The sequence below is a fragment of the Lissotriton helveticus genome, chromosome 4_1, assembly GCF_964261635.1.
Source record: "Lissotriton helveticus chromosome 4_1, aLisHel1.1, whole genome shotgun sequence".
In the NCBI taxonomy this organism is placed as follows: Eukaryota; Metazoa; Chordata; class Amphibia; order Caudata; family Salamandridae; genus Lissotriton; species Lissotriton helveticus.
Genome location: NC_136063.1, coordinates 1,382,853,604 through 1,382,869,129, shown reverse-complemented (window position 1 = coordinate 1,382,869,129; position 15,526 = coordinate 1,382,853,604).

Genomic DNA, 15,526 nt, shown 5'->3' with positions numbered 1-15,526 from the left:
GAAAACATTCCTTTACCTCAAAAACGATTTTCAACTCATAATTTGAAAACACTGCACATGGGGAAATGACTTAAAATGTCCTTAAGACACATAAAAGCGTTTTTTGATTGCCTTTGCAGCATGTTTCAGTCACCTTTAACATGCCTATGTAACGCAAACATTCAAAATCTAAATTTGCCATGCACAGGTGGGAGCATATTTACAAGCAATTTGCTCCACAGACAAACTTCTTACATTGAAATGGGAAAAATAACATCAGAGACTCTCAATTACCTTATAAAGAAGCAGACACCATTATGTCCTTGTCATCAATATTAAAACCATTGCTTTTTCTCAAAAACGATTTACAAGTCATAATTTGAAAACACTCCACAGCTCCTATGCACATAAAAACCCTGTCAGTACTAATACTTCACATTTTCTCCAATTACAATTTCTCAAAGAAACAAAATCTATTTGTAAAACACTTGAGACAAAGCAACATTTGAAAAACACAACTTTCTTCATAATTTGCTCCTTAAAGCACACTATTTTCTATCTAAATTAAAGAAATCTTTTCTCACCTTAGCAAATACTTTGAGTTTCAAAACAGTCTCAGAAACACACCAATTTGTCTTCAGCAGAGCAAAAGGTATGCACTCCAGAGTCTGCAGCTATCAAAAGCACAGAAATGCTGTAATTCTTCACACATATCTCTCATGTCACCCAATCAAAACTCTTCCCTCACTTTTTTTCAAATGAAAACCCTTCCCCCCTCTGCCATTTCATGCCTTTTCTGCATGGCAACCACGTCTTGGAAGACCTCTGGTGTTTGCAAGTTCACACAACAATGTTGCAATTGAACTCTGAACTCTCAGTGCACCTCATATCCAGTGCATTCTTTCATTTAATGATTTTTTCTTCACCACTCAAAATACATCTTTCAAACAACTCATCCATGCACCCTAACTTTCTGTTTTCAGCAATCAAAATCCACCAATCACTGTTACTGCTTCATTAACACAGAAACTCCACAGTTTTTTTCATTTTAAACTCTTATTTTTTCAACTGCCATTTCATTGCCACACTTCATCTGACTGCAGGAGAACCTTCTCTCACCATGTTTTCTGTCTGGATTGTTGGACATAGTTACATCTATTGGGCTCAGAGGTATGCTGAGAACAGGAATTTACCTAACCTCAATTTACAAGATGTGGAAATTAAGTGGTTTGGCCACAGAGGATTAAAATTTCCCCAATTGATACCATTGGTGAAAACCTTTATGCATTTGCCAAAACCTGACCTGTTAATTGTGCACTGTGGAGGTAATGATTTGGGCACTTTGACTGGGGTAGGTCTGGAAATGCTTTTAAAGGACACCTTTGAGCAATTGATGGCACTTTTTCCTCAGACTGCCTTGGTATATTCAAATATATGCCAAAGACAGAAATGGAGGTGGTCAAACCAATTTTGTCCACAAATTGAGAAGTCGAGGAAGCATGTAAACAAATCTGTTTCAGCTTACATGAGAGACCATGGAATGGGCTCCCTGTACAACAATAACTTGTGTTACTACATGCAAGATATCTACAGAGGAGATGGAGTTCACTTCTCAGATGAGGGCAACAGAGTTTTCATTTTGAATTTAAGACTGTGCATTGGTACCTACTTATAAGTACCTAAATGTACCATAAACCCAAAAGCTCTTCTCAGAGCTACCCTACATCTGATCACTCACAATTATTATTTTACTCTAACTTTTTTCACTAATTTTCAAGAAAGTACGCTCCCCAGAACGCTTCCCGGTTCGCGAACCGGGCGCACTCCACGCAAAAAAACTGAAAAAACGATATATATTTTTTTTGCCCTGCGAGACCCTTTTAAAGCCTCCACATCAAACCTAGGGGGTCAGGGACGACCTACTATGCCCCCTTATGGTCATTTGCCCCTTCGCTTTGGCCTCCTCTTGTCTCTCGATCCTACCGAGAGACAAGATGGCGGCCGCTACGGACTGTTTGGAATGTTTACAGACGCCGAAGAACCAATCAGCTTCGCAAAGCTCCGAAGCGGAGCGCTGTTACAGATATATATCTTTTTTGAACGTTAATTTCTCAAAATCCACTGGAGCACATATATTGAGACCTAGCAAAGGCACATCGGGCTACCAGTCCCTACAATTTTGCCAAGTTTCGTGCAAATCCATTCAGCCGTTCAATTATTATTATTTTTTTTTTTTTTTGCCCCGCGGGGCCCTTTTAAAACCTCCACATCAAACCTAGGGGGTCAGCGAGAATCTACTATGCCCCCTTATGGTCATTTGCCCCTTCGCTTTGGCCTCCTCTTGTCTCTCGATCCTACCGAGAGACAAGATGGCGGCCGCTACGGACTGTTTGGAATGTTTACAGACGCCGGAGAACCAATCAGCTTCGCTTCACAAAGCTCCGTTGCGCGAAAAGTACGCGAACTGGAGCGCTGCCCGGTCCGCTGTTACAGATATATATCTTTTTTTGAACGTTAATTTCTCAAAATCCACTGAAGCACATATATTGAGACCTACAAAAGGCACATCGGGCTACCAGTCCCTACAATTTTGCCAAGTTTCGTGCAAATCCATTCAGCCCTTCGGGCTAAAAGTGAGGCCAACCGCCCTATGGAAAACTCAATGTTAAAAACACGTTTTGGGACCCCCCTTTTTTCTCGGCCCCCTTTGACAAACCCCCCCCAAATTTTCAAGGGCTGCTCAGAAACAAAATGTGCCATTTTCCTGAAAATTTCAGCCAATTCCATCCACAAACGCCAAAGTTATTAGACATAGAATTTTCAAAAATCCCATAGAGAAAAAATCCTAACTATATATACCTACTGGCGACCGCCAGTAGGTAATATATATATATATATATATATATATATATATATATATATATATATATATATATATATATATATATATATATATATATATATATATATATAATTTCTATGGCAAAATGAAACCCCTCATTTTGTTCCTTTTCAAATTAAATGTATTAAGTGTTACCACTTTATTCCAATCAAGATGACTTCAGGTGTGCCATACTTTTGTCATAAGTAAGACTGTTAGCGTTCTAGCTGTTCTTTAGAACACTCTGGGACATTCTGTCATTGGGCTGTAGTTGGGCTACATCTGGCTGATATTTGGGCTACATTTGGGCTCTTTTGTCTCTGGTGGCCATCTTGGGAGACTGCATATCAGAATTTTTTTAATGAAATATAAGAGGATTTGAGAAGTCACTCAAAATGTGCCCTAATTTTTCTTTCTTCAGCACTAATCATAATTTCTATGGCAAAATGAACCCCCTCATTTTGTTCCTTTGCAAATTAAATGTTTTAAGTGTTAACACTTTATTCCAATCAAGATGACTTCAGGTGTGCCATACTTTTGTCATAAGTAAGACTGTTAGCGCTCTAGTTGTTCTTTAGAACACTCTGGGACATTCTGTCATTGGGCTATAGTTGGGCTACATCTGGCTGATATTTGGGCTACATTTGTTTTTTTTGTCTCTGGTGGCCATCTTTGGGCTGCATTGGGCTACATTGGGCTACATTGGGCTACATTTGGGCTCTAACATATATATATAGCCCAATGTAGCCCAATATATATTTTTTCAAAGTTAATTTTCGTAAAAACCGCTGGAGCATATATCTTGAGATATAGCAAAGGCACATCGGGGTACCAGTCCCTACAATTTTGCCAAGTTTGGTGGAAATCCATTCAGCCGTTCGGGCTAAAAGTGAGTCCAACCGCCCTATGGAAATTAACATGGGGAAAACACATTTTGGGACCCCCCTTTTATCTCGGCCCCCGCTTGACGTATCCCCCCGAAACTTTCAGGGAAGGAGCGGAGCGCAGCGAGGCAAAGTTAAGGAAAATTACAGGCAGATCCCTCATTCGGCGCTAAAGTTATTCCCAATAGAATGTTGCGGATTTCCTATGGAAAACGATCCTAACTATAACTACCCACTGGCGACCGCCAGTAGGTAATATATATATATATATATATATATATATATATATATATATATATAGGAGCCAACACAGGGCCCTATATGAAACGCATGTAGCCCATATGTGGCGGTATATCGATAATATTTTTGTCGTGTGGAGAGGGAGTATAGAACAGGCCTTGAATTTTGTCAAGATTATCAATGACAACGAGCTTAATTTGGCCTTTACCAGTGACATCAATGCACACACGGCAAACTTTCTCGATGTTAAAATCACTATACAAGAAGGGGTCATCACCACCAATCTATATCAAAAGCCAACTGCTGGCAACACGCTTCTACATGCGACCAGTTTTCATCCGCGCCATACAATTGATAGTTTGCCTTATGGCGAATTTTTAAGAATCAAACGCGCATGTAGCACTGATCAAGCTTGGGCAGAGTCACGTGAAATTGCTAAGAATAGACTGTTAGCTAGGGGCTACAATAAACACAATCTGGAGGTAGCCATGTCTAAAGTCAACTCAATAGACAGAACAAGTTTGCTACAACCAAAGATTCCGGTTGTTAGTGAACAGACTGTTAGGACTTTGGACATGTCTGCGTCAATGGATAGTTCCACACCGGTAGCTTCATGTAGATTCATCACTACATATAGCAAACAGTCACAAGCAATTAGAAGAATCTTGAATTCCCAGTGGCCCATAGCCCTAACCGATGGTGTGTTAAGGAGTACCCTACCTGTAAAACCAGACATCACTTATCGCAAAGCCTATTCAATGAGATGTGATTTAGTTCACAATAGTCCAGAGGTATTGAACAAAGAATATTGGGTGTCCTCCAAGTATGTTTTTTTTAAATGCAGCAGTTGCAGAGCCTGCAAATTTGGTGTAAATACCAAAACATACCGAGGTGCCTTTGATGATCAAGAAATCAAAATCAAAGGTAACTTTAATTGTAAGACTGAGTTCGCAGTTTATGTTTTATCTTGTACATGCGGACTCCGGTATGTAGGTAGTACGAAGTTACCAGTTCAGGCTCGGATTCTCCAACACCTCAGAGCGACTGTCAATTCTGACCATTCATATCCAGTGGCAAGACATGTGAAGACAGTACATGGGGGCAATTTAAATGTCTTGTCTTACTTTGTAATTGACAGTGTGCCAGTAAATAAAAGGGGCGGAGATAGGGACAAGTCCCTTAGGAGGTTGGAGTCTAAATACATCTTGGAGTTAGACACCAAGAGCCCAAATGGCCTTAACATTTGTGAAGATCTGTACCATTATCTCTGAAGCTCACTATCAAATTTATGAATTTATCTGTTTTGAATGCTTTGCATTGAATGAAATATAAGTGTATATACATGAAAAGAACTCTATACAAGTACTTTTTGATAGCATCAGGAAATTAGGATTATCTGCTGGTTTTAATGCGTAGAGAGGTTTTGATTTTATCGTGACTCTTACTCCAGGGTTATGCTTTTATCGGATCTTATCGGGCATTTATCAGCAACCATGATATGTTGTACTGTATATTTATTTATATATTCTCACTGTATATATATATATATATATATATATATTTTGTATAGAGTTCATGTATTTTTGGCTATATGGATCAATTGAGATGTTAGGTAGTGAACAAGCATTAGCCACTTCAGTATGTTAAATTATGCAACTAAGTTTATACAAGTTTTGATGGTTATGCTGTCCCAAACTGCTGCTAGTTCTTTCCTGTATTAGATCCCCCGGCTGGGGAATCTATTGTATTTTGCACTTATTAGATATGCACTTTACACTTTGCACTTTTTGACACTTTAGCACTTTTCCTGATTTTTTAACCAGTGAAGATACATATACAATTTTCTTAATCATTCAGATGGATTGTTTTTTAGTATATATAGCTCAGAGAAACCGTGATGTCTATGACTATTTTATTAAGTATTTGCACAGATAAAAGGTATATTGACTTAACATTATCACAGTATACAAATGTCGGAATCAGGTGGTTTCTCTATGAGAATTGTAACTTGGGCATATATAATACTGTATTTGAACTGTTAGAACTATTGGCCATTGGTTACAAGCCTATAGGTTGAAAACATTATGTTTGGAAACAGTCTGTCTGCTATGTTTACTAAATTAGCCAATATGGTCACGTGGTACAGAATTAAGTGCTATGATTGGTGAATTGCCATTTTTTAAACTTGTTTGGTGTGCAATGGCAAATACTCGTTAATTCCGGTGAACAAGGCGACAGGGTCGCCGAAACGCGTCCGGTCTAGGGCACTTCTGCTGCACTTTATGAAGAAGAAAAAATAAAGAAGATACTGTTTTCGCTACCCGAGGTTGTTGTCCGTTTTTTCTCCGTGAGGGTGCTGCGTTCTGCGGTATCCTTTGGAGTGGTGGTTCATATATATATATATATATATATATATATATATATATATATATATATATATATATATATATATATATATATGTATATATATATATATATATTCACTGAAAAAACCATAGGTTATAGACCATATATAGTTGGGATTAGCATTTACAAAACCTTATTTTACTCGCACAAAACCATTGAAATTCGCATATATAGTTAGTTGCGCTAACTATATATCCCGCACCCGCAATCCACTGCTGATGATGTCACATATTACATCATTCATGACATGGTCAGTGACATCACTGATGACATCACTGATGACATCTCAAATGACATCACTGTTGACATCACTGATGACATCACTGATGACATCATCCAGTGACTGTGTGTTTCTGTAAAGTTTAAATATGTTTGATATATTGAAGAATGAGTGGATGTATAAGTGTCTGGATGAAGGATTTAGTAGGTGCGTGACTGACTGTATGAGTGAGTGAATAAATGTGTCGTACTAAATGCATGGGTTAGTGACTAAACTGTCTGAATGTGTGCATCAGTATGTCTGTTGTGATGTAAACTGCTGCATGTGTTGATCATTAGCTATACGAGAGGCTATATGTGTTATTGATTGGTTGCCCAAGTATTTGTATGGGAGATTGAGTTTGTGTGGGGGTGGCTGGGAGGTATGTGACTCTGTGCATAGATGTGTGAGCAGTTGATTCACTAGGTGTATGAGTTCAAGAGTGCATGTGGAAACAGCTACATGGGCGGTTGACTGTGTGCATGAGTGTATTGATGAGTGAATGGATATCTCAATGCTACATGTCATAGTAAGTACATATGTAAAACACAGTACATGTGAGAGTTGGCATATATAAATAACTGTGCATGAGAGCCACTGAATGTGTGAGTGGCTGTATGGATCATTGTGAACTTGTATCAGGGATTGTATAAGAGAGTAAATATGTGTTAGTATATGTTTGAATAAGTAAGGTGTGTATAACTGTATAGTTGAGGAAATGGAGGTGAGATTGTTTCTTTGCATGACTGACTAGGTGTGTGAGTAACTCCATGGATGAGTGACAGTGTGTGAGTGTCTGTATACACTGAGTGTATCTAAGGTTATATTAGAGTCTGAAGAGGTTCATCGTATTAGCACAAGAATGATGTCAAATGAGATGTCATCAGTGATGTCATTTGAGATGTCATCAGTGATGTCATCAGTGATGTCACTGACCATGTCATGAATGATGTAATATGTGACATCATCAGCAGTGGATTGCGGGTGCGCGATATATAGTTAGCGCAACTAACTATATATGCGAATTTCAATGGTTTTGTGCGAGTAAAATAAGGTTTTGTAAATGCTAATCCCTAACTATATATGGTCTATAACCTATGGTTTTTTCAGTGAATTTTCAAGGTTTTGTAAATGCTAATTCCTAACTATATATGGTCTCTAACCTATGGTTTTTTCAGTGAATTTCAATGGTTTTTTAATAGCAAATATCATAAGCTGTCGAATGTCAAGTACCTGGTAAGTAAAAACATTTTCGTGTTTATGCACACTGATCTGCTTTGAATGCTGCCCCCCCCACCCCTCATTTCTATTAGGAGTACTCTCTCTTTGCAGATAGTGAAGGGTAGTTAACGCAGGCCTTTGCCCCCGTTGTAATCCGTCGTGCCTGCTTCTCTCTCCATTTGATTGATTGTTATCCAAGCATTTACTGTTTTAGAATTGGTTCTCTTTGGTTCATTCTCTATTTACAAACAAGCACAGAGTCGCAATACTCTGTTTAGTCTTTGCAGATAGTGAAAAATCGTGTAAAAAAACAAAAGGAATCGAGCAAAATCAGTAGGCCACTAATGGGATCTCTTTTTGACCTCGCTAAAATAGAAACATTAGGAACAACCCCTCATGAGAAATACGAAACTAGTGAGATGAACTGAGCTCCACACCATGATGGCTGCAAGACAGCTCGGCTCCGCCACCCACCCCGCCCAAAATAACGATAAACTCTATGCAAATATTACAAATATATACAACACACCAGCAAAGTAACAGGGTAAAACATTTTATTAAATAACTATTTACATAACTATTTTATACTTTTTGTTGCCCGATCCGGCTAGCTCAATCGATCGAGCATGAAACTCATGCACTCTGATAGTTCAAAGTTTTGAGGAGTACTTGTTAGACTGTCTGAAGCTTATTTGCACCTGCTACAGCTTCACTATTCTCAATGTAAGTGGGGGCTGTTTGAGGACGTGACTGCATTTGAAAACAATGTGATGCGGTGCCTCCCTGAACCGCTTGACGGAGGCCCCCGAGGGACGGTGTGATGGCGCGGACTCGGAGGGGGCGCTTGGCTCCGGCCCCCTCCCCAAGTCGTGTTGCCCTGGTGTGGCCTGAGATCGCCCCCGACATAGGTGGCCGGCTCCCGGGGTCAAGCGGAACTTTTTGCCTTTTGTTGACTCTTCCATTCTTGACCTTGTCCCACAATCCGTTTGACCTAAAGACACGCTGTAGTGGGGTGCCCCTTTACCGTTTCACTTGCCATTCCGCCCGCTTTTGCTACACTGTGCCTCTTCCGCTATTCAGCTGTTTACCGCCCGCTCTTGCGACTACAGCGCTCGCTCACCATGTAGTTGAGTTGCTCCCGCTCTTGCGGTGCAGCGATAGGCGGCTGCCACAGGACTCTCAAAATGGCGGCCGGCTCTTCAGATTTGGGCGTGGTCCACTAAAATGGCCCTGCGACACCTTGGAACTCGGACGCTTGTCTGCTAGGGCTTGGGCTCCATTCTCGAAAGCGTCCCCTCAGCCTTGAAGATTCTACAAAAGTCTTTGGGGCCCCCGACTCCCGCAGGCTTCTGGTGGGGAGCGGCTGCCATGATTGCTCGTGGAATGGCCACGACGGAGCTACGAGATGGTGGTGCTCTCATGCTGACGCCAGCTTCAGTCTGAAACATCCAGAAACACTGTAGACTACCAATTCGATCAGTTCCGGTAGCGCCCCAACGTGACCCGGTAGAGAAGAACTTGCCCTCCCCTCTTTGACTGATGGTTCTTGTTGCCTGTCCCTTCTGTTGTCATTTAACAGAACTATTTAGCCTGCTGAAAGGGGTTGTGTTCCGACCGCTGGTTGGTGGAGACATTTTGACTATATTCTGGACCTGCGTTGTCGCGTAATGCGTCATATGACGCGCCGCATTAGCGCATCCGGAAGTGCTCCGGTGCGCGAAGCGCAGCTTCCCGGAAGCGATCCGGGGCGCGCCGCGCAGCGCGTAACGTAAGCATAACAGGTCATGTGACTTGTTAATAAAACTTTTCATTGGTTCATTTTACTTTTCTTATTCTAATGATGAAAGGCTTGGTCATATGACCTAAAAATTACACTTTTTATTACTTTCGAACATTATTTTTTCTTAAACATATATGTTATAATGTTCCAAGCTAATGTACTTTCCCGGAAAATTTACAACTGTCCTGCAAGTAAAATATATTCCTTTTTCGAGAAAAAGGGCGTTTCTTCGTCCCATGATGGAGCCGTTGAGCAAAAGAGGCTCGGCCTGCTGTCTTAGTCGCCGATACGCCTGAATATCAGATTCTTATCGATCACTTTATGTTGCAGGAGTAGAAAACACAACAGCCTTTGACCATTTATCTTTACTGCGTTCCTGCGTATTATACCTTTTACCCTTCATGTAATTGGACTGCTTTATTTCACTTGCCTTTTACTGATTCGAAAACAGTGACTATTATTAAAAACTTTACCAATGTAAATACTACTACCATGTTTTCTTTTAAAAACCTTTATTGTGAAAATGTCAGAATACAAATACGGGCCTATAACCACGTGGGCCGGCCACGGAGCAAACTGTAATCGTATATGATGAGGAGACATTTACACTGTAGAGGAACGTAACGGGCGGGCCATTAGGTTGCAAGAACTAAGGTGTCTAACAGTTGCGGAATCGGTGGACGTACATTTTATAATTAAAATACGACAGGGCCAGTTACAACAAAATTATCTAGATATACATTTGCGGGCAAGTACCATGGGTGACGTTAATTCGAACTTTCAATAGTACAGTAATCAATAACACATCAGAACTTAATATCAATAGGGATGTTGAAATATTCAATCAATTCTCGTCCCCGCCCGCCATGTGCTTCAAAACTGCATACGTATCTCGTGATATCAAGGTTGTGCAACCAGTACACAACAAGGAGTTACGAGTCCCATTTATTCCGGCGCCATTTTAGGCGAGGACGGGCAGGTCCAGGATATAGTCAAAATGTCTCCACCAACCATCGACTATGATGATGTTCATATGCTGTATTTATTAGAGTAACACTCATCTGTCCACATAAAATTAATTTGCCACAATCTAAACATGTCATTTTAATCTTTCCAAAGTTCTTCTGAATATTTGGGACCGTTTCCCTTGCCTCTGATGCTGTCAGTGCCACTTCTTTGGTGAATGTACTGGCAGGTCGGGGGTTGTCCTCCAAATCTCTCTTTTATGCAGCACTATATTTAATCGGTGCCACCTCTCCATATGACGATGCATGGTATAATTACCATAACTATATTTTTTTTCGGTTCTTCTGGAGAGTACATCGTGGCAGATGAGGCAGGTAACGTACCGGGCATTTACCTTTTTTGCATGTAGAGGAAAGGAAAAAAAATTCGAGCGTCCGAGTTCTAAGGTGTCCCAGGGCCATTTTAGTGGACCAGGCCCAAATCCAAAGAACAGGCCGCCATTTTGAGAGTCCTGTTGCAGCCGCCTGTCGCTGTAGCAGCAAGAGCGGGCGAAACTCAGCTAGACGGCGCTCCACTGCAGATGAAGTGCCTCAACCTGGAGAGGCGGGAGAGGCTCGTTTGCGCCGCCTCCCCCCCCCCTTCGGGCACCCCACGCCGTCTTTCGGCGCAGCATTGTAGGATGGCCACACCAGTGCGGCAACTTGCTGGACACCACCTCGGTGCTAACCGAATCTCAGCGCCTTGTGGTGTCTTCCATACCGAAAATATTGTTGGCAGCATTTTGAAAGGAAAGATAAACAGCCGTTTGTGGCCCTCACTACACCGTTCTCCTAGTGAGTCTCACATTGTTACATTTAGGAAGAATGTTGAAGAGTAGTATGTTGAAAATCTGAAGCCATTGTTCTACAAAGTCTCAACCAGCCTTGGATGGAAAAATCCTGAAGAATGTACAAACTGAAAACCAGTTTTTGTCTGTATAGCATCAGCAGCAACGCTTGAGTCAGCTTTGTGTGAAGCCGCCATTTTGATTCAATCAATAGCGTCCCCCTGCACACATTCAGGGACCTGGTCGTGTCTTCAGGTCAAACGGATTGTGGGACAAGATGCACAAAGGAAAAGGAAAAAAGTTCCGCCGGACCCCGGGAGGCGGCCGCCTATGTCATGGGCGATCTTAGGCCACACCAGGGCAATAGTGAAGCTGCAGCAGGTGCAAATAAGCTTCAGACAGTGTTACAAGCGCTGCTCAGAACTCTCAACTATGACACCACCTCTGTGCCATCCGGATCTTGGCGCCTTGTGCTGGTCCCGGCCTATTCACACATCGGTCCGCTACTGACGCCACCTCACAGGCCAACGGGGCCCCCCTCGCCGACTTTCGGCGCAGCATTGTAGGATGGCCACACCAGTGCGGCAACTTGCTGGACACCACCTCGGTGCCATCCAGATCTCGGCGCGTTGTGCTGCCTTCGGCCTATTCGCCGCAAGTGCGCACGCAACTCAGCTGCATAGCGAGTGAAACACCAAGGGGCGCCCCACTGCAGCCGAGGAACCTCCATCTTGGGGGCGACGCACAGCATCACATTGCTTTCCAATGCAGTCAGATCCAACTTGCTGGACACCACCTCGGTGCCATCCGGATCTTGGCGCGTTGTGCTGCCTTCGGCCTATTCGCACATCGGTCCGCTACTGACGCCGCCTCACGTGCCAACGGATTTTCTACGCTTTTTATAGCCCTATGCCACATAACAGGTCATGTGACTTGTTTATAAAACTTTTCATTGGTTCATTTTACTTTTGGTTTCCTAATGATGGAAGGCTTGATCATATGACCTAAAAATAACACTTTTCATTGGATTAAAACATTTTTTTTCCCAAACGATGAAAGCCCCACCTTGTTTCTGGATGTTTCAGACTGAAGCTGGCGTCAGCATGAAAGCACCACCATCTCATGGCTCCGTCGTGGTCATTCCGCGAGCAATCATGGCAGCCGCTCCCCACCGGAAGCCTGCAGGAGTCGGGGGCCCCCAAGACTTTTGTAGAATCTTCAAGGCTGAGGGGACGCTTTCGAGAATTGGGTCCAAGACCTAGCAGACAAGCGTCCGAGTTCCAAGGTGTCCCAGGGCCATTTCAGTGGACCAGGCCCAAAAAGGAAAGAGCCTGCCGCCATTTTGAGAGTCCTGTGGCAGCCGCCTATCGCTGCACCGCAAGAGTGGGCGCAACTCAGCTGAATGGCGGATTTTGGCACAGTGTACCAAAAGCGGGCGGAATGGCAACTGAAACGGTAAAGGGGCGCCCCACTACAGCAGACAAGCCTCCACCTGGGGAGGCCCGTTCACGCCGCCTCACCCCCCCCCGGGGCGCCCCACGCCGTTATTCGGAGCAGCATTGTAGGATACCAAAACCAGTGCGGCAACTTACTGGACATCACCTGGGTGCCATCCACATCTCAGCGCGTTCTGCTGCCTTGGGACTATTCGCACAACAGACCGCTACTGACGAGGCCTCCCCCCGCACCCCCCGGGACACCCCACGCCGTTTTTCGGAGCTGCATTGTAGGATACCAAAAACCAGTGCGGCACCCAGGTAACATCACCTGGGTGCCGTCCAGAACTCATCACGTTGTGCTGCCTTGGGACTATTCGCACAAAACACAGCTACTGACCATTGTTGCTTCTTTTTTCAAAAAAATGTTTAAATGTATTTACTGTTTTTGTTGCGTTGTATATATTTATAAAGTTATTAAAGTTTTATAATCCTACTACTTTGTTGGAGTGCTATATATTTTCAATGTGACACATAATTGTAAAAACTTTGATGTACAAAGAGGCATCCCTGGAATCTTCCGCTTCAGGCTCGGTCCCCTCCCCAATCACAATACAGGATGGTTTTCAGATAGTAGGAACGCGTGTGGTGTGACGGATCTCATCGGGTGGGGGCCTTGATCTACTGTAACTCCTTTGAAGAGGGGTGATTCTTTACAGCTGGGGCCATAAACTACATCTGCAAGGCTACGTGATAGCCTGGGACCGGCCTGGACAATCGGACACAGAGGAAGAGGAGTGTCAGAGGGTGCGGTAGTGAATAGGGCGAAAGGGAGGTGTCGGGCGGGCACAGGGTGTGATTCTCAAGGAAGAGCAGCGCAGATGGGGGGAGGTTTATTGCCCATGCATAAGACAGAGAGCGGGGGTGACCAGTGCCTGGGGGAGATGCTTGCGAGGGTGGGGAGCCATGCTAAGGATCGACAGCGTGCAGAGAGTGGGTCTGGTCAAGGCATCTAAAATGGCTGCCGTGCACGACAAAAGTGTGGCATTTGAAAAAAGGCAAGATGGCGCAGACAATGTTTTTCAACACTTCCTGATTTCCTTTTAATCGAACGTTAACAGACGTTATCTCTCCCACACTACCGGTCCCCCTGGGCTTAAACGCCGAGATGGTAGGGACTGCATCCCGTGGAGATAGGCCGAGACGTCACTCATCAGAAAAAAAAAAAAGTCTATAAACATACAATAAGTTAAAAGTCAATCATTCTTGTTTCCTTGTAGTACGCTCCCCAGTCCGCTTTCCGTTACGCGTACCGGGCGCACCCCACGAAAAAAAAAGTTTTTTTTGTTTTTTTTTTTGCCCCGCGGGGCCCTTTTAAAGACTCCACATCAAACCTAGGGGGTCAGGGAGGATCTACTATGCCCCCTTATGGTCATTTCCCCCTTTGTTTTGGCCTCCTCTTGTCTCTTGATCCTACCGAGAGACAAGATGGCGGCCACTCCGGACTGTTTAGAATGTTGACAGACACCGGAGAGCCAATCAGCTTCGCTTCGCGAAGTTCCGTTACGCGTCAAGTACGCGAACCGGAGCGCTACCCGGAGCGCTGTTACAGATATATATCTTTTTTTGAACGTTAATTTCTCAAAATCCACTGGAGCACATATATTGAGACCTAGCAAAGGCACATCGGGCTAACAGTCCCTACAATTTTGCCAAGTTTCGTGCAAATCCATTCAGCCGTTCGGGCTAAAAGTGAGGCCAACCGCCCTATGGAAATTAACATGGGAAAAACGCGTTTTGGGACCCCCCTTTTTTCTCGGTCCCCCTTGACGAACCCCCCCCAAATTTTCAGTGGCTGCTCAGAAACAAAATGTTCCATTTTCCTGAAAATTTCAGCCAATTCCGTCCACAAACGCCAAAGTTATTAGACATAGAATTTTCAAAAATCCCATAGAGAAAAAATCCTAACTATATATACCTACTGGCGACCGCCGGTAGGTAATATATATATATATATATAGATATATATATATATATATATATATATATATATATATATATATATATATATATATCTATATATATGTATGTATATAATTGTATTAAAGTCAACAGGTATTGGCCAACACCAGACCTATAAAATGTTCATGAATGCAGTTTCTGGTCTCGTAGGGATGAAAGAAGATTGTGCATGGATTTGTTTGTTTATAACTTCTGGATCATAGTACGCTCACAAAGTGCAACTCGCCACCCCCACTAAAACAACTCCCAAGGAGATAGCCAACTGCAATTAATGTGGTTTAAGCAAGGGCATAGTCTTTTATTTACATAGTCACATCACATCAGTGAGGAATGATAACCATAGTTAAGCATACATTATTGCTATGAGAATATAGTAAGATCGGCCAAAGACATTGTCATGAGAATACAGGACGTAAGATTAATGAAACAGCTCAATGATTGTGCAAGCAATAAAACATGTGTCTCCATACATTACAGAGCCACATTTCAGAATGCATATGTAAGATCAGTCCAATTGTTGTTCTGAGAATACAGTACATAAGATCAGCAAACAAAGCTCAAAGATTGTGTAAGCAATAAAACAGTTGGCAACACTTTGGAATGCAAAAGTGCCAGCAGGCCCCTTT